Source organism: Schistocerca nitens, chromosome 9 (genome assembly GCF_023898315.1).
Source record: "Schistocerca nitens isolate TAMUIC-IGC-003100 chromosome 9, iqSchNite1.1, whole genome shotgun sequence".
Classification (NCBI taxonomy): domain Eukaryota; kingdom Metazoa; phylum Arthropoda; class Insecta; order Orthoptera; family Acrididae; genus Schistocerca; species Schistocerca nitens.
This window is the reverse complement of record NC_064622.1, coordinates 149,447,340-149,467,381: the sequence shown is the minus strand read 5'-3', so window position 1 is coordinate 149,467,381 and position 20,042 is coordinate 149,447,340. Positions and strand designations below refer to the sequence as shown.

General features: G+C 44.0%; 1 protein-coding gene across 1 annotated transcript in view; it reads right to left on the bottom strand.

Moving 5' to 3' along the window:
- Nucleotides 1–20,042, bottom strand: part of LOC126203802 (uncharacterized) — a 279,323-nt gene that overhangs the window by 193,091 nt on the left and 66,190 nt on the right. The gene's annotated exons all lie outside the window — the stretch shown is intronic.

Below are 20,042 nucleotides of genomic sequence, written 5' to 3'. Positions count from 1 at the left end.
GACACTCTGTCAAGTATCAGAGATATGTGAGAATAAGATTAACGTACCAAGACCGAAGGAACTTCAGATTGTCAATTGTAAATAGCATCCAGAACCAAGTTAAGTTATTTTTATGCTTGTTATTATTTTAATAAATGTGTGTGAACATTAATCAAGTTCTGTTTAAAGTTGGTCACCGTCAATCTGCTACTTTAAGCGTGCAAGTAGCATTTCTATCGTCTGACCTAACGGCAGAAGATAAACACGCCACGATAAGACCACGAGACATATTGCTGACACTCGCCTACTTCGTTAGAGCGACAAGTCAAATAATCTGATGGTGTGTGTACTGAAGGTCTTACAGTACGCGCACTACACCGCCATTTCATCGATGGCAATCTAAATGGTGCAATGTATGCTCATTTCCTACGTAATGTTCTACCGATGTTACTACAAGATGTTTCACTGCATGACAGAATGGCGATGTACTTCCTACATGATGGATGTCCGGCACATAGCTCGCGTGCGGTTGAAGCGGTATTGAATAGCACATTTCATGACAGGTGGACTGGTCGTCGAAGCACCATACCATGGCCCCCACGTTCGCCGGATCTGAGGTCCCCGGATTTCTTTCTGTGGGGAAAGTTGAAGGGTATTTGCTATCGTGATCAACCGACAACGCCTGACAACATGCGTCAGGCGATTGTCAATGCATGTGACACGTGAAATTCTGTTTTAATAATCTTTTTGTTTCTGACGGGAGACAAACCGTCGATATCCATTGACAAGGGGCGTTCCATGAAAGACGAAATGAGAACTAGTTGTTTGGGCTGATGATAGATATGCAGTGCACAAGCGAAAGCAAAAATATCTGCTGAAACCCCGGAGAAAATGCATCTGACGACTCTTAGGACAGGCGCCCTTCCTACGTCATACTAGTGACCTGCCCCCGGCTTCACACTGGTATCGCTAAGTACGAGAGCTTTTAAAAGCGCGCTCTATCACGAAACAGAAATCACAGCGAAAACTCGATGAAGCTATGCACAGGCGTGCTGGGCAGTCCGTCTATCGCGTCACGTTGCGCCTTTCAGTTCTTAGCGCACAGAGAGCACGTAAAGATGCCTAGGAAATAGTATCTCCCACCAAGGATGAGAGTATGGCGAGGGACTTCGCATGATTTCATGCAGCCTGCATAACTTCTTCTTCATGACAATTCTCGACGCAGCTGTAAGAACAAAAGACGCTCCTGCGGCGTTTTTTTATGGGATCTCCCATCATAAAGACCGGACTTGGCTCCTTCTGATGTTCATCTGCTCACATGGACCGCTGGCTAAGAAGACTACATTTTGGCACAGACAACGAAGTGTAGACCATAGTAGAGTATTGGTCGAAAGCACAGGCGGCTGCCAACTATGGGTATCGGAAAGTTTCTACCATTTAACGACAAATGTGTAAGTCGGAGCGGCGACTTAGTAGAGAAGTTAAATGTTGTAAATAAAACATTTTTGTTTTCACTTTGGCTTTCGCTTCACTGCCGATCAGACCATAATAAACGAATAGTCCTCCTATTTACAGCCGGACGGCTTGTTTATAATTTGTACTGATAATCACAAAGCTTCCTCGTGAATCAGTCGGTGTACTTGGTAGCGTTTGTTTAAGTATAAGCCGGCCGCTGTGGCCGAGCGGCTCTAGGAGCTGCTGCTGCGATCGCAGGTTCGAATAATGCCTCGGGCATGGATGTGTTTGATATCCTTAGGTTAGTTAGGTTTAAGTAGTTCTTAGTCTAGGGGACTGATGACCTCAGGTGTTAAGTCCCATAGTGCTTAGAGCCATTTGAACCCTAAAAGTTTAATAAGCACAACAGACACACGTAATAGAGACTGTAGTCGTCAATAATACATTCTCCTTCACTATTTACAACAGTTTTCCAATGCTGTGGTAACTTTTCGATTCTGCGGCTGTAGAAATCGCTTGGTTTTGAGAAGAACTCGGCGAGCGATGTTCGGCGCGCATTTTCATCAGGAAAGGAAGTTCCTTGAAGGTTGTTCTATAGAGAGCGGAAAAGACGAAATCTGAGGGCACAGGATGAGGTGAATGAGGTGGACGCGGAATGACTTCCCAACCAAAATCCTGTATAGGGTTTTTTATCAGTCTAGAAAAAGCAGGCGGACGTTATAGTGAAGTAGTATCACTTCACTCAGTCTTCCTGGTTGTTGTTCTTGGACTGCGTCAGCAAGACATCTCAGTTGTCGATAATAAATGTCAGCAGTGATGGTTACACCTTGGGAAAGCAATTCGTAGTAAACTACGCCGTCGCTGTTCCACCATATGCAAAAATTATGATTTTGTATGCGCGCAAATCTTGGTACGGGGAGTTGCTTCTTTGTTTGGACTCAACCATTCCTTTCTTTTCCTTATGTTTACATAAAGATCCATTTCTTGTTACCGGTAACGACGCAGGAAATAATGGTGGGCGTTTTTCATGACTCAATTGATGACAAGAAAGCAGAGATGCTGATATGACCTCCTGCTGATTTTTGTGATTCTGGCTTACAGCATACGGTACCCGTACACCCTATTTTTGAACCTTCCCCATTGTGGATTAATACATTTAAACGATCTTCATCAAACCCCAAGGGTCTTAGTGAACGTGGGGAGTCACTAATGACAAAACGATCTCCCGTAAGAAGAGAAAATCATTTTTCTTGCCGTTCTCTGACCACTCGAATTATCCCCATATAAGGCGCAAATGTTTCTGGCTATCTGTGCAGCTCTTATCACTCTATTGAAGTTAAATTGAAGAACATGTTGGAACTGTTCCGGTTTCTCCACTTGGTACTCCATTTTCTAGCGTCCACAGCTCCTGTCACTACCCCCTAATGACAAAATGAATATATATATATATATATATATATATATATATATATATATATATATATATATATATGCGGCAGTGGACTACAAATTAAAAACGACAGTCGACAAATAATCCCATAGCAACCACAATGCCAATATGTAAAACAAAAATACTAGGAGCTTATGCTCCAACCTAATATTTGTGAAACCGTATCAAAATCCCTGCAGCACTTCATGCGATTAGCCTTCAAATATGGACAGTAAAACGGCGAGGAGACTTCAGTACGCCCTGGAGTTGCTGTGGCTGTTTATTGTGTTTCCCGCCAGATACCACACCATGGAGGAGCAGTTGAACGGAATGAACAGTGTCTTGAAGACAGGAAGTAAATGAACATCAACAAAAGCAAAACGAGGATAATAGAATGTACTCGAATTAAATCGGGTGATGCTGAGGGGATTAGATTAGGAAATGAGACACTTAAAGTAGTAGATGAGTTTTGCTATTTGGGAAGCAAAATAACTGATAGTCGAAGTAGAGAGAATATAAAATGTAGACTGGCTATGGTAAGGAAAGCGTTTTTGAAGAACAGAAATTTGTTAACATCTAATGTAGAAATCTTTAAAGTCAGTACCGCCATTAGACTGTTGTTTATTTACAGTGTTGCAGTTACACTTACACAATCATGATTTCGGCCTCAAAGTGTTTTAACTGTTATAAATTGCCTGGAAATTTATAATGCTTAAAACACTTGATATAATGGCACTTTGAAGCCGAAATCATGATTGTGTAAGTGTAAATGTAACACTGTAAATAAATAACAGTCTAATGGCGGTACTGACTTTAAGGAAATATATTATGACTGTGGCCCTGCATTATGAAAAAATCATTGAACGTAGAAATGGTAAAGTAGTCTTTCCTGAAAGTATTTGTATGGAGTGTAGCTATGTATGGCAGTGAAACATGGACGGTAAATAATTTAGACAACAAGAACACAGAAGCTTTCGAAATTCGATGCTGCAGAAGAATGCTGAAGGTAGATCACGTGACTACCGAGGAGGCACTGAATAGAATTGGGGAGAAGAGGAACTTGTGGCACAATTTGACCAGAAGAAGTGATCGGTTGGTACGACACGTTCTGAGACATCAAGGGATCACCAATTTAGTATTGGAGGGAAGCGTGGAGGCTAAAAATCGTAGAGGGAGACCAAGAGATGAAAGCACTAAGGAGATTAAGAAGGATGTAGGTTGCAGCAGTTACTCGGAGATGAAGAGACTTGCACAGGATATAGTAGCATGGAGAGCTGTAATAAACCAGTCTCTGGACTGAAGACCACAACAACAACATCACCCTGTCATGCTGACCATTTCGTAGTTCCCATCAGTGCCACAAAATATCGCTCCAAATGCCAATTAAATATGGAAAAGACAACAAAACATATTTTACACACTTGTCAATACTGTTGTTGTTGTGGTCTTCAGTCCTGAGACTGGTTTGATGCAGCTCTCCATGCTACTCTATCCTGTGCAAGCTTCTTCATCTCCCAGTACCTACTGCAGCCTACATTTTTCTGAATCTGCTTAGTGTATTCATCTCTTGGTCTCCCTCTACGATTTTTACCCTCCACGCTGCCCTCCAATGCTAAATTTGTGATCCCTTGATGCCTCAAAACATGTCCTACTAACCGATCCCCTCTTCTAGTCAAGTTGTGCCACAAACTTCTCTTCTCCCCAATCCTATTCAATACCTCCTCATTAGTTACGTGATCTACCCACCTTATCTTCAGCATTCTTCTGTAGCACCACATTTCAAAAGCATCTATTCTCTTCTTGTCCAAACTGGTTATCGTCCATGTTTCACTTCCATACATGGCTACACTCCATACAAATACTTTCAGAAACGACTTCCTGACACTTAAATCTATAGTCGATGTTAACAAATTTCTCTTCTTCAGAAACGATTTCCTTGCCATTGCCAGTCTACATTTTATATCCTCTCTACTTCGACCATCATCAGTTATTTTGCTTATTTTGCTTATTTTGTCACTACTATAAACAACAAATTATGTACCCAAACTTTCCTCGTGAATCATTCTATCTATTGATGACAACTATAACAAAATCCCTAAAGCACTTCCTAAGATTAGCCGCCGCATACAGATAGAAACATGCTGCGGGGACTTGAATTTATAATATTGGTAAATACAGTACAGGTCACGTAAAACGTAACATTCGTTTTACTTCCTGAACGGTTCAAGGTAGTGAAACGAGGTTTTCGAAGAATGATAGTATATAGAGATACAAGTACAGGGTGTTTCAAAAATGACCGGTATATTTGAAACGGCAATAAAAACTAAACGAGCAGCGATAGAAATACACCGTTTGTTGCAATATGCTTGGGACAACAGTACATTTTCAGGCAGACAAACTTTCGAAATTACAGTAGTTACAATTTTCAACAACAGATGGCGCTGCGGTCTGGGAAACTCTATAGTACGATATTTTCCACATATCCACCATGCGTAGCAATAATATGGCGTAGTCTCTGAATGAAATTACCCGAAACCTTTGACAACGTGTCTGGCGGAATGGCTTCACATGCAGATGAGATGTACTGCTTCAGCTGTTCAATTGTTTCTGGATTCTGGCGGTACACCTGGTCTTTCAAGTGTCCCCACAGAAAGAAGTCACAGGGGTTCATGTCTGGCGAATAGGGAGGCCAATCCACGCCGCCTCCTGTATGTTTCGGATAGCCCAAAGCAATCACACGATCATCGAAATATTCATTCAGGAAATTAAAGACGTCGGCCGTGCGATGTGGCCGGGCACCATCTTGCATAAACCACGAGGTGTTCGCAGTTTGTACCGCCACAAATTCAAGAAGAATGTCCAGATAGCGTGATGCAGTAATCGTTTAGGATCTGAAAAATGGGCCAATGATTCCTTTGGAAGACATGGCGGCCCAGACCAGTACTTTTTGAGGATGCAGGGACGATGGGACTGCAACATGGGGCATTTCGGTTCCCCATATGCGCCAGTTCTGTTTATTGACGAAGCCGTCCAGGTAAAAATAAGCTTCGTCAGTAAACCAAATGCTGCCCACATGCATATCGCCGTCATCAATCCTGTGCACTATATCGTTAGCGAATGTCTCTCGTGCAGCAATGGTAGCGGCGCTGAGGGGTTGCCGCGTTTGAATTTTGTATGGATAGAGGTGTAAACTCTGGCGCATGAGACGATACGTGGACGTTGGCGTCATTTGGACCGCAGGTGCAACACGGCGAACGGAAACCCGAGGCCGCTGTTGGATCACCTGCTGCACTAGCTGCGCGTTGCCCTCTGTGGTTGCCGTACGCGGTCGCCCTACCTTTCCAGCACGTTCATCCGTCACGTTCCCAGTCCGTTGAAATTTGTCAAACAGATCCTTTATTGTATCGCTTTTCGGTCCTTTGGTTACATTAAACCTCCGTTGAAAACTTCGTCTTGTTGCAACAAAACTGTGTTCTAGGCGGTGGAATTCCAACACCAGAAAAATCCTCTATTCTAAGGAATAAATCATGTTGTCTACAGCACACTTGCACGTTGTGAACAGCACACGCTTACAGCAGAAAGACGACGTACAGAATGGCGCACCCACAGACTGCGTTGTCTTCTATATCTTTCACATCACTTGCAGCGCCATCTGTTGTTGAAAATTGTAACTACTGTAATTTCGAAAGTTTGTCCGCCTGAAAATGTACTGTTGTCCCAAGCATATTGCAACAAACGGTGTATTTCTATCGCTGCTCGTTTAGTTTTTATTGCCGCTTCAAATATACCGGTCATTTTTGAAACACCCTGTACTTTTGTTCAGGTCTCATAGCTATGTTATCAACCAAGATACTGAAGCAATTTTTTTCACGGAACGTACTTTTTTATGTAATTCAAGGATATAAGGCTTCTTTATTTTGGCGTTGAAACCTTTTGCAATGTTCTCAACTACACTCCTGGAAATTGAAATAAGAACACCGTGAATTCATTGTCCCAGGAAGGGGAAACTTTATTGACACATTCCTGGGGTCAGATACATCACATGATCACACTGACAGAACCACAGGCACATAGACACAGGCAACAGAGCACGCACAATGTCGGCACTAGTACAGTGTATATCCACCTTTCGCAGCAATGCAGGCTGCTATTCTCCCATGGAGACGATCGTAGAGATGCTGGATGTAGTCCTGTGGAACGGCTTGCCATGCCATTTCCACCTGGCACCTCAGTTGGACCAGCGTTCGTGCTGGACGTGCAGACCGCGTGAGACGACGCTTCATCCAGTCCCAAACATGCTCAATGGGGGACAGATCCGGAGATCTTGCTGGCCAGGGTAGTTGACTTACACCTTCTAGAGCACGTTGGCTGGCACGGGATACATGCGGACGTGCATTGTCCTGTTGGAACATCAAGTTCCCTTGCCGGTCTAGGAATGGTAGAACGATGGGTTCGATGACGGTTTGGATGTACCGTGCACTATTCAGTGTCCCCTCGACGATCACCAGTGGTGTACGGCCAGTGTAGGAGATCGCTCCCCACACCATGATGCCGGGTGTTGGCCCTGTGTGCCTCGGTCGTATGCAGTCCTGATTGTGGCGCTCACCTGCACGGCGCCAAACACGCATACGACCATCATTGGCACCAAGGTAGAAGCGACTCTCATCGCTGAAGACGACACGTCTCCATTCGTCCCTCCATTCACGCCTGTCGCGACACCACTGGAGGCGGGCTGCACGATGTTGGGGCGTGAGCGGAAGACGGCCTAACGGTGTGCGGGACCGTAGCCCAGCTTCATGGAGACGGTTGCGAATGGTCCTCGCCGATACCCCAGGAGCAACAGTGTCCCTAATTTGCTGGGAAGTGGCGGTGCGGTCCCCTACGGCACTGCGTAGGATCCTACGGTCTTGGCGTGCATCCGTGCGTCGCTGCGGTCCGGTCCCAGGTCGACGGGCACGTGCACCTTCCGCCGACCACTGGCGACAACATCGATGTACTGTGGAGACCTCACGCCCACGTGTTGAGCAATTCGGCGGTACGTCCACCCGGCCTCCCGCATGCCCACCATACGCCCTCGCTCAAAGTCCTTCAACTGCACATACGGTTCACGTCCACGCTGTCGCGGCATGCTACCAGTGTTAAAGACTGCGATGGAGCTCCGTATGCCACGGCAAACTGGCTGACACTGACAGCGGCGGTGCACAAATGCTGCGCAGCTAGCGCCATTCGACGGCCAACACCGCAGTTCCTGGTGTGTCCGCTGTGCCGTGCGTGTGATCATTGCTTGTACAGCTCTCGCAGTGTCCGGAGCAAGTATGGTGGGTCTGACACACCGGTGTTAATGTGTTCTTTTTTCCATTTCCAGGAGTGTAGAATGGCAAGGCTGCCGGAGTCGGAGTAGAACCGCGCCTACTCGTCATCACCTGTTTCGTCCAAATTTATGGTGCATGCGGGTCTTGGCCGGAAATGAAAGTGACAGAAGCGCGAGATCCAGGTGGCCAAACTATAGAAAAAATAACACTTCTGGCGCAGGCTGGGTGAGGTATGAGTCATTTATATCAGCGTGCTTTCGAGGTAGTGGCCAGCACAGCGGAAAAAGAAGACAAAGGTAACCCCAGCCCCATGGGGTTGAGTCCATAGGTGGAGACTTTTTTATTTTAAATTTTTACGTTACTTACACTGCAAATATGCCGAAATAGTGTTCTATGTATCGTACTCACTAATATTTTCATAAAAGGCATTAAAATAGACGGCAAGGAATTGCAAGTAAATTTCTAAGAAAGAATTGTGCTGAAAACGTCTACGAGGACACTGCAAATAACTTTCCAAGAAGGGATTGAAATTAATGGGTACAGGACTTCGTATTCCGTTATTTTCATTTTGACCTTCTAGCAGATCTCGGTAGCTGAGCGCGAGCGATAGGTTCCCGGTGCAGATAAAAAAGGCCCATTGGCCTTTGGGGACAGCGCTAGCCACGACGTCGGAGCTCAGTCGCTTGCTAGCTTCCGACTCTTTTCCGTGCCACTCCTTTCCATGCCTTTTTTGAAAATATTACTAAATATAATACACTCATGTGACAAAAGTCATGGGATAGCGAAGTGCACATGTACAGGTGATGGTAGTATCGCGTGCACAGGGTTTAAAAGGTAGTGCGTAGGCGGAGCTCTCATTTGCACTTGGGTGATTCATGTGAAAAGGTTTCCCACCTGATTATGCCCGCACGATGGCAATCAATAAACTTTAAACGAGGAATGGTATATGGATCTACACGCTTGGGAATTCCATTTCCAAAATTGTTAGGGAATTCAAAATTCCGAGACCCACAGCGTCTGCCGAGGATACCAACTCACTGGCCGACGGCCTTTTCGGTGTTTTCGTGTAGTTGTCAGTGCTAACACTGCGTGAAATAAACGCAGAAATCAGTGTGGGACGTACGTCGAACGTATGCGTCACAGCGGCGAAATTTGGCGTTAGTGGGCTATGGCAGCAGACGATCGACGCGAGTGCCTTTGGTAACAGCACGACATCGGCTGTAGCGCCTCTCGTGGGCTACTGACCATATCGATTGGATCCTAGACGACTGTTAAACAGTGGCCTGGTCAGATGAGTCCCGATTTCAGTTGGTAAGAGCTGACGGTAGGGTTCGAGTGTGGCGCAGACCGCACGATGCCATGGACCCAAGTTGTGAACAAGGCAATTTGAAAGCTGGTGGTGGCTCCATAAGTGTGTGGGTTGTGTTCACGTGGAATGGACTGGGTTCTCTAGTCCAACGGAACCGATCATTGACTTGGAGTCTATATGCAGTCTTGAATGCAAATCACTTTCCCAAACAACGATGGAATTTTTATGGATGGCCATATGCCATGTCAGCGGGTTACAGTCGTTCGCGATTGGTTTGAAGGCTAATCTAGACAATGTGAGTGAATGATTTGGCCATCCATACAACTCGACATGAATCCCATTGATCACTTATGAGAAATAATCGAGAGGTGAGTTCGTGCACAGAATTCCGCACCGGTAACACTTTCGTAATTATGGATGTCTATAGAGACAGCATGGCTCAGTATACCTGTAAGGGACGATTTGTTCAGCCCATGTCACGTCCAGTTGATGCACTAATCTGGGAAATAGGTCCGACACGACATTAGAGGGTATCCCATGACTTTTGTCATCTCAGTATATAATGAACATTATTTTGGTTTATTTGCAGTTTCAAATAAAAAAATTCAAAAGAGGGACTCGATCTCACGACCCTCTGATAGCAGTCTCTCCGCTAAGCCAACAGCTGCCTGCAAACTACGGCCGGCCGTTGTGGCCGAGCGGTTCTAGGCGCTTCAGTCCGGAACCGCGCTGCTGCTACGGTCACAGGCTCGAATCCTGCCTCGGGCATGGATGTATGTGATGTCCTTAGGTTAGTTAGGTTTAAGTAGCTCTAAGTCTAGGGGACTGATGACCTCAGATTCTTAAGTCCCATAGTACTCAGAGCCATTTGAACCATTTTTTTTGCAAACTACGTTAACATAAATGGCTGACGCCTAACATGACCCACTCTAAAAACGACATTTTTATAAACGTTTGGCCATCTGGAACTCCCACTTCGGTCACTTTCATTTCTGGCCACACCCTGCGTACACCATAAATTTGGACGAAATCTGTGATGACGAGTAGGTCCTGCCGCCACTCAGCTACTGCCATGTAAACACTGCCTAGTGGGGGTTCATCGCTGTACCAAGCCTTTCGATTTTGTATTTGTTTCCACAAACCAGTGAACTTAAAGATGAATACGTACACATATTCTGGTACCTGAAATGAAATGACGTGTGGCGAGGGCCTCCCGGAGGGTAGACCCGAACGTCTGGTGCAAGTCTTTCGAGGTGACGCCACTTCGGCGACTTGCGCGACGAAGATGAAATGAGGATGATGAAGACGACACAAACACCCAGCCGGGAATCGAACCCCCCCCCCCCCGGAATGACAAACCGGCACGCGTTCCAGTCAGCTACGGTGGCGGACATTTCGATACTTTAGAAGTTGGCATATAGAGCATGTAGTTCCATTTACAATACTCGTAGCTGACGCTATATCTATGTCTTATAAAGTAAAGAGGAAAATTGTTTTATCTTACGTTAGTAGCGTAAACCAATCTTCTTCGCCCATGTAACACCGGAACCTGGTATCAGAACACGAGAGCGTTTACAACACGATTGTCGATTCCAGCACGAAATCAGGGAAGGTCACGAAAGAGCTGCACGAAGAGTTCTTAAAATCTGTCATTTTTCCATACGTTGGACAAGAAAAATATTTTTATATTATTGATTCGTTGGGAGGGCAAGACCGATTAGACGCCTTACAATTAAATTCATGTAGATTAGAGACAAGCACGCACCTGCACCGTAAAAATTAACTCACCCAAATGAACTCCACTTTGACAACCCTGTTATGTTTATCTTTTATAGAAAGGATAATATTTTCAAGAGAATCCAAAATGCCCCTCACTTGCTAAAGACTAATAGACAAACTGATAGGAAGGAAGGTTTCATAAAAAATACACTCCTTAATTTTGCATCAGTTTAGTGCACCAGCTTTCACAGGAGAGATGGTTCGTGGTTCGTATGAAAGCTGCTCGAACAAAACACAATCGTTTTGAATTGAAACGAACTGTGTTTTCCGATATTTGCTACTGCTGTTGCTATTGTGGTCTACGGGTCGAGCGTTTGGGTTCACAGAGCCGTAAGTGTAAGGACAGCACAGGCTCTACGGTGAGCACAGAGGAATATACTCGTGAGCCTGATAGGCGCGAGTATAACAACGACGATTGAGGCGCCGCTGCTGCTATTAGTGGTTTGCTACATCTAGGCCTAGCAGTAAGGAAGAAAGGTGCACGATATTGGCTCAAAAAGCGCGGATATGATATGGTATCGGTATTACTGGGCACAAGAGCCGTATCGAATAAGGAAATAAAGGGATGCATTGCTAGAGAATGGCAATAAATCTGGAAAACGACAGAAACAGGGTGGAGAACCTACCAGTTCCTTCCTAACATACATGACAGAACAAAAATGACATACTTCCTTCCGACCAAGGGAGCTATACACTACCTGTCGGGACATGGTCCGTATCCCAGCTACTTACTAAAAATACATCAGCGCACCACAGACACTTGTGAATGTAGTGCAATCGGCATTGCGGACCACATGATACGGGAATGTGCTGTTAGACGAGATGTTACAGACCATAAATGGAACGCATTTGGAAATGGAACAGTCTATGAGATAATAAGGAACGAAAAATTGTGGCATAAGCAGAACTCGCTGACAGCTGAAGTATCAGCCTATGAACTGCAAGCTTACGTGGTTGAGAGACAACCTAGAAGAGACAATACATGGCGTTAACGAGACGCGCCATGGCAGAACACACACCTGCAACAATTGTCTGGAAGCAGTGGGGAGATGAGCCTCGGAGAGGCCCAGGAAGGATTTCCTGAGACCCTTACAGCCATCTCCCTATCTCCGCACCTTGAGTGGAACAACAGCGCATTCCCTGCCAATGCTGAGTTGCACCTCAGCGCTCCGGGGGCTAACCATCCACACAAATGAGAAATCTAGCTTGGTTCTGATAGCAGGTACAGTAGTGTAATGTACTGTTGTGTAGTGTTGCACAGTATTGTAGTCCAGAGTAGTGTAATAGACGAGTAGCGTGTGGCTTCAGGATTCTGGATGAATGGATATCGGTGCACCAAATGGCCAAATGATAGCGTGTAGACATTTATAAAGGTGTTATTATTATTTTTCTTCTATATAGATATTCTGTCTAGATTTTTTCTCTCTTCGACAGCATAAATGCGTAGTTACTACTAACACGTTTGAAATTATGTTAAAATATTATGTGCTATATTCATGCCAATTCATGTGCAACATTTGGTCTGTTCTTTTATATAGACAACAAACTAAAAGAAAATAGCAAATAAAATATTTAAAAATTCGGATTTAACTTCCGAAAATTCCGTGTACCTGCAAGGTAGTAGCTCTCATTAAATATACGCGGTGCTCTACTAATTTGTGTTTCGGCTGCTTCTGCTACAAATTCCATCTAACACAGCAAACGATGAAATCGATAGCGAGTAAGATAACTGTGTAATCTATTCTGTAACAAAAGTAATACATATTCCCAGAAAGTTTGCTGTTACGATTGATTTATTAATGAAATTACTAAGGCAAAAATGCATATTTTTGAATAGTTTTGCATGACATTTGCTGTGTAATGGTGAAATTGAAGAAACGTACACGGGCAGGATCTGAACTCTTACCGCCAGCGTGTTAGCTGTAAAACATAGCCGTTGCGCTGCGCTCACTTACTCACTTGCTTGCAACAGTTCTGAAATATCAGGTATAGGAGGTACGCATGAAAGTTCAACTTGATTTTCTCTGAGACTAGGTGCCGTCTCATGAAAATACGCTAGTGAGGTACTGAAGACAGGATCCTCCACTACATACCTCAGATTCCTCAAAATGAGTAGTTTACGGGTCTGATGGTTCCCATTGGCAGTGACACAAGAGTTAAAAGGATCAGACGTTCAACATAAATACAGGCTCCTCTGTATATTTTCATACTCCGGAAACATTGTTCCGATATCTTGATTGTTTCACGAAATAAATGGCGTATTACGTCTTAGCGACACCCCTACGCAGCGTGTGATAAAAAGTATTCAATATTTTGACAGCTGATATAATGAACCAAAACAAGGAAAAAAGTCCATTAATATGGGTTGTCGGTCTCGTAAAGTGACATGCGGCCGGGAGAGCGGTGTGCTCACCACATGCCCCTCCGTATCCGCATCCAGTGACGCCTGTGGACTGTGGATGACACGGCGGCCGGTCGGTACCGTTGGGCCTTCCAAGGCCTGTTCGGATGGAGTTTAGTTTTTATACGGCTTCTAAAATGCATGCCTTAAGGGCTACGAGAACATCATCGATACTGCGAAACAAATCTCTTCCATTGCAAGCTCTTTGCTTTCCATATTCTGAAAGGTAATAGTAAGGATCAAAATAAGATAGAAAGGTCCAGTAAGTACAAGCTATAATTACTTGTTCAGTGCAAAAAATGTGTTTTACAATATCGAAGATGAACAAGTGCACATAGTTTTTACGATATGTACTTTAAAACCCATGTTTACTAGTTTTTTTTTTTTTGTTTTAGTCCGTACTACCATCTCCGAAAATTTGTCGGTGGTTTTCTGATTCAGCCTATTTCTCCCATGGGACATGACTTTTGAACCGTCCTATACGTACTGAATGACTCTCCTAAAACCGCCACCGCTGGGCGTCGGTTTCTTTCCCTTTACAAATAAAATGGTTTTTAAAGTGGAATTTTACGTGCCCAGTCGCTAAAGATGCACAAAATTACACATATGTGGTTTCTTTTCTTTCGGACATGTGCAGATGCACACCAAGCACGAACTCTTACTGGAATCGGCTAGATGCCGCGAGTAATGAGGCTAATGGGCAGGCCCACTTCGTCAGTAGAGTGTGGTGCAAGCTGAGAATTTGGGTCTGACGAGAGGCGTGCTAGGGTAGTCGGTGCGGTTGTGGTGAACACTGTGTGTGAATGGCGTTGTGGTCAACGCATCTGCCTGACAACCACGAGACCCGGGTTTGAATCCCAGTCCCGCAAAAATTTTCCACTTGCCCCATTGATATAAATCAATGCCCACTGGCAGCTGAAATCTTCCTTTGTGTCTCGCTGTCAAATTAGTCTACCGTGATATTTGATTTACAAATGTACACTACTGGCTATTAAAATTACTACATCATGAACATGACGAGCTACAGACGCGAAATTTAACCGACAGGAAGAAGATCCTGTGACATGCAAATGGTTTTCAGAGCATTCACACAACGTTGGCGCCGGTGGCGGCACCTACAACGTGCTGACATGAGGAAAGTTTCCAACCCACTTCTCATACACAAACAGCAGTTGACCGGCGTTGCCTGGCGAAACGTTGTTGTGATGCCTCGTGTAAGGAGGAGAAATGCGTACCATCACGTTTCCAACTTTGATAAAGGTCGGATTGTAGCCTATCGCGATTGCGGTTTATCGTATCGCGTTGGTCGAGATCCAATGACTGTTAGCAGAATATGGAATCGGTGGGATCAGGAGGGTAATACGGAACGTCGTGCAGGATCCCAACGGCCTCGTACCACTAGCAGTAGAGATGACAAGCATCTTATCCGCATGGCTGTAACGGATCGTGCAGCCACGTCTCGATCCCTGAGTCAGCAGATGGGGACGTTTGCAAGACAACAAACATCTGCACGAACAGTTCGACGACGTTTGCACCAGCGTGGACTATCAGCTCGGAGACCATGGCTGCGGTTACCCTTGACGCTGCATGACAGATAGGAGCGCCTGCGATGGTGTACTCAGTGACGAACCTGGGTGCACGAATGGCAAATCCAGGTTCTGTTTGAAGCATCATGATGGTCGCATCGGTGTTTGGCGACATCGTGGAGAACGCACATTGGAAGCGTGTATTCGTCACCGCCATACTGGCATATCACCCGGCGTGATGGTATGGGGTGCCATTGCTTACACGTCTCGGTTACCTCTTGTTCGCATTGACGGCACTTTGAACAGTGGACGTTACATTTCAGATGTGTTACGACCCGTGGCTCTACCCTTCATTCGATTCCTGCGAAACCCAACATTACAGCAGGATAATGCACCACCGCATGTTGCAGGTCTTGTACGGGCCTTTCTGGATACAGAAAATGTTCGACTGCTGCCCTGGCCAGCACATTCTCCATATCTCTCACCAATTGAAAACGTCTGGTCAATGGTGGCCGAGCAACTGGCTCGTCACAATACGCCAGTCGCTACTCTTGATGAACTGTGGTATCGTGTTTAAGCTGCTTGGGCAGCTGTATCTGTACACGCCATCCAAGCTCTGTTTGACTCAATGCCCAGGCGTAGCAAGGCCGTTATTAGGGTCAGAAGTGGTCGTTCTGGATACTATTTCCTCAGGATCTAAGCACCCAAACTGGGTGAAAATGTAATCACATGTCATTTCTAGTTAATATATTTGTCCAATGAATACCCAATTATCATCTGCATTTCTTCTTGGTGTAGTAATTTTAATGGCCAGTAGTGTGGAACAGGGAATTGTATCTATGCTTTATAGATCTAGAAAAGGCATATGACCGGCTTCCTAGGAGGAAGTTATTGTCTGTTCTACGAGATTATGGAATAGGAGGCAAACTTTTGCAAGCAATTAAAGGTCTTTATATGGATAGTCAGGCAGCAGTTAGAGTTGACGGTAAATTGAGTTCATGGTTCAGAGTAGTTTCAGGGGTAAGACAAGGCTGCAACCTGTCTCCACCGTTGTTCATATTATTTATGGATCATATGTTGAAAATAATAGACTGGCTGGGTGAGATTAAGATATGTGAACACAAAATAAGCAGTCTTGCATATGCGGATGACTTAGTTGTGATGGCAGTTGTGAAAGTTTTCAAAGTAATATTTCAGAGCTAGATCAGAAATGTAAGGACTATGGTATGAAGATTAGCATCTCCAAAACGAAAGTAATGTCAGTGGGAAAGAAATATAAACGGATTGAGTGCCAAATAGGAGGAACAAAGTTAGAACAGGTGGACGGTTTCAAGTACTTAGGATGCATATTCTCACAGGATGGCAACATAGTGAAAGAACTGGAAGCGAGGTATAGCAAAGCTAACGCAGTGAGCGCTCAGCTACGATCTACCCTCTTCTGCAAGAAGGAAGTCAGTACCAAGACTAAGTTATCTCTGCACCGTTCAATCTTTCGGCCAACTTTGTTGTATGGGAGCGAAAGCTGGGTGGATTCAGGTTACCTTATCAACAAGGTTGAGGTTACGGATATGAAAGTAGCTAGGATGATTGCAGGTACTAGTAGATGGGAACAATGGCAGGAGGGTGTCCACAATGAGGAAATCAAAGAAAAACTGGGAATGAACTCTATAGATGTAGCAGTCAGGGCGAACAGGCTTAGATGGTGGGGTCATGTTACACGCATGGGAGAAGCAAGGTTACCCAAGAGACTCATGGGTTCAGCAGTAGAGGGCAGGAGGAGTCGGGGCAGACCAAGGAGAAGGTACCTGGATTCGGTTAAGAATGATTTTGAAGTAATAGGTTTAAGATCAGAAGAGGCACCAATGTTAGCACTGCATAGGGGATCGTGGAGGAATTTTATAAGGGGGACTATGCTCCAGACTGAACGCTGAAAGGCATAATCAGTCTTAGATGATGATGATGATGATGATGATGATGATGATGAGTAGTGTATTAAAGGGAATATTAAAATACAAACAATGAACCCCTTCAGTGGGTCGTTACAAAAGGCCTGTGATGTTTACGGCGTTCGAGGCCCCACATATTGTCTACCATACAACCGCAAAATTGACTGCTAATGGCAGGCTATAGCGGGACTGGAGATATCCAAGGATGAGCCCAGCGTGAGGCTGGGGAGGGTAACTGAACTGCTCAGTCGACGAATAGTTCACAACAGAGCTACAGTGCTAGTGGTGCTGATACAAAGCAGAGCACTGGCAACGATAAACAAAGCAAACATTGCATTATATCTACAACAGCAGCTGCCAAAGTTGACATTTCGTCAAAAGCGAATCCAAGAAATTTTATTCAGTCAGCAAGAAGTGGCAGATTTAACATCAACGTTTCTGCAAGATGAGTCAGTGGAATGCGTGGTGTCGTATACGCTCGACTGTGCCGACAATGTAGATGAGGAGTTCAATGATGACGATACGTGCTTAACAAGTGAAGGTGATACTGAAACATGTGCCGAGCCACGAAGTTCATCATCTTCTTGTAGAGGGGGTCGCAAACCCCGTCTCCAATGAAACAGTAAAGGAGAACCGTTGTCCAAGGAGAAGGTACGAAATATATTTACGTACATGCAAGATCATCCGCAGCATATTAAACAAACAATTATGAATAGACATCGTATAAGTCAGCCAATATGATCGTGTGGCATATAAGAAAACCTGCGTATATTCAAGGCAGGAGAAGGTGCACTTGTTACAAAAACTGGTATTAGCGCGTTTCAAGGATGCTCGGTGCAGTTTACAGGGTGTGTTTGATAGCGACCTATCACATTGTGCACATCAAACTGCACATGACATAGATTACAGTGATTTCAAGGGAAGCAGTCGATGGTTGTAAAACTTCAAGGAGTGCTACAAAAATGGAAGATGTACGATAACGAAATATCAAACAAGGTGTCAACTCGACGATTGCAAACTGCGGAATGGGTCCTAACATGTATAAATGGGATAAACAAAAATTTGAAGAGGAAATGCATGTGAAAGGAACCCCGGAAATAAGAGGTACCAAGAAAAATGTATCAAGATCTACTACCATTGATGCGTTAACGCATTCGTATGCAATTATGCCGACTGTTAATCTGGATGGAAAATCGGTTGGGAAGTTATTTATATGTTGTGAGAAGTCAGAGGTGCACTGCACCCTATTGTTCTTTCTCGTGTGTGTGATCTTGCAATGGCCGTGAGAAGAGAACGTAGTGGGGCTTAGCGCGAAGTCCGATGTGCACACACGTGAATTTTAAGCCTTTTAACCACACGAAAAATGTCTGAAATCATTAATTCGACTACTAAACTGTTTCAAATGTAATTGTTACACAAATGACTAGCAGAGGAAAGAAAATAAGGGTAGTGTATGAGTACATTACAGACGACTTCCATCAGTCGGGACTTCAATTCGATGACATTAAATATTTTATAACAATTCCTGTAGCAGAAATAATGTTTGAGAAATGTATATTTTACTAACAATGAAGCAGTTCCATGTTTACTCCTTGTAATAGTCACAAAAAAGAAGTATCCATTGGATGACGAAAACAAACATTTTCGTTACAGCAGCCATATCTGTTAAAAGAAAAATTAATGCATTCAGGTGTTTCACGGTCATTACTAGCTTTACAGAACTGGAATGGAGTCAGAAATGGTCGTGTCCATTGGTCTGTATATTGTGCTGCGTACCAGACCTGATTCATCAGATTCGTTGATGTAAACCGATAATGCAGAAATGACTGACGATTAACAGTACTGTTCCGCTGATAAACGTGAAATAAGAAAGAGGTATTGGAAATTAAGCTGTCTGTCAATTTTCTGAAAAACGCTTTACACGGTTGAATTTCTTTATCGAGAGGCAGAAACACACTATCAGTTCTAGGTGGTATTAAAATTATATTAAAAGTCCTTTCGCCGTCTTCCTAAAGACAGCGATATCGTTATGTCCAGGTAAACAGTCAACAAAAGTAATCAATAATTTTCTGCAGATGGTAAGAAGACGTTTCGTACGTAACACTGAAAATAATTCTCTCCCGTTTTCTCAGATTTTACTACGAAGATTACAAACTTTTTGCAAGTAAAGAGTCCTTTTTCCTTTATTTTTTCTTCCCAATGTGCCTTGACTTTCCCGTATACATATATAAAGCCGAGAAAACGGTAATCCACTGACACATACCACTGGAATTGTCAATACGAATGTACCACAGCATTCATCGACTGCATAACTGGCTTTGTCTTTTTTTCGATCGAAATGATAAAGTGCGGTTTTCATGCAGTTCTTGCACATAACCTGACTGATTGGCTTTATACATAGCATTTTAAGTGATAACAAGAAACTTCGCCTTCACGTCAGATACGAACCTCGCTATAGTATAAATTGTAAATGACATCTCTTCTACACGTTTACTTCATGTAAATTTCGTAATTTTGCGACTTCCTTTTCCGTATAATTTCCCGAATCGTCTAAACCAAGTCGAATAGCAGTCTCGGCTTTTGGCAAGATCAATGTGTAGTCTTCTTTATTACTAAATTTATTTATTCTATTGAGGTAAAATACATCTACCCTAATGAAACAAATAACCTAGAAAGGGATTATTCTGCAACAAGGTCCTAGTAATACTAGGTCCCTTGTTGCTGCAGAAAAAAGATGACATAATATCTATTTTAAGAACAACTGCTAACGCTGTACAGGAAGTACTTATCAGGAAGGTTGCGCAACCGGAAGTGAATTTTCCAGCAATCCCTTGGTACTAGTGCACTGACTTTAAAGAGCAGTTCTCAATCTTTCGAACAGTTTTTCTTCCACACTTTTTCGAGTT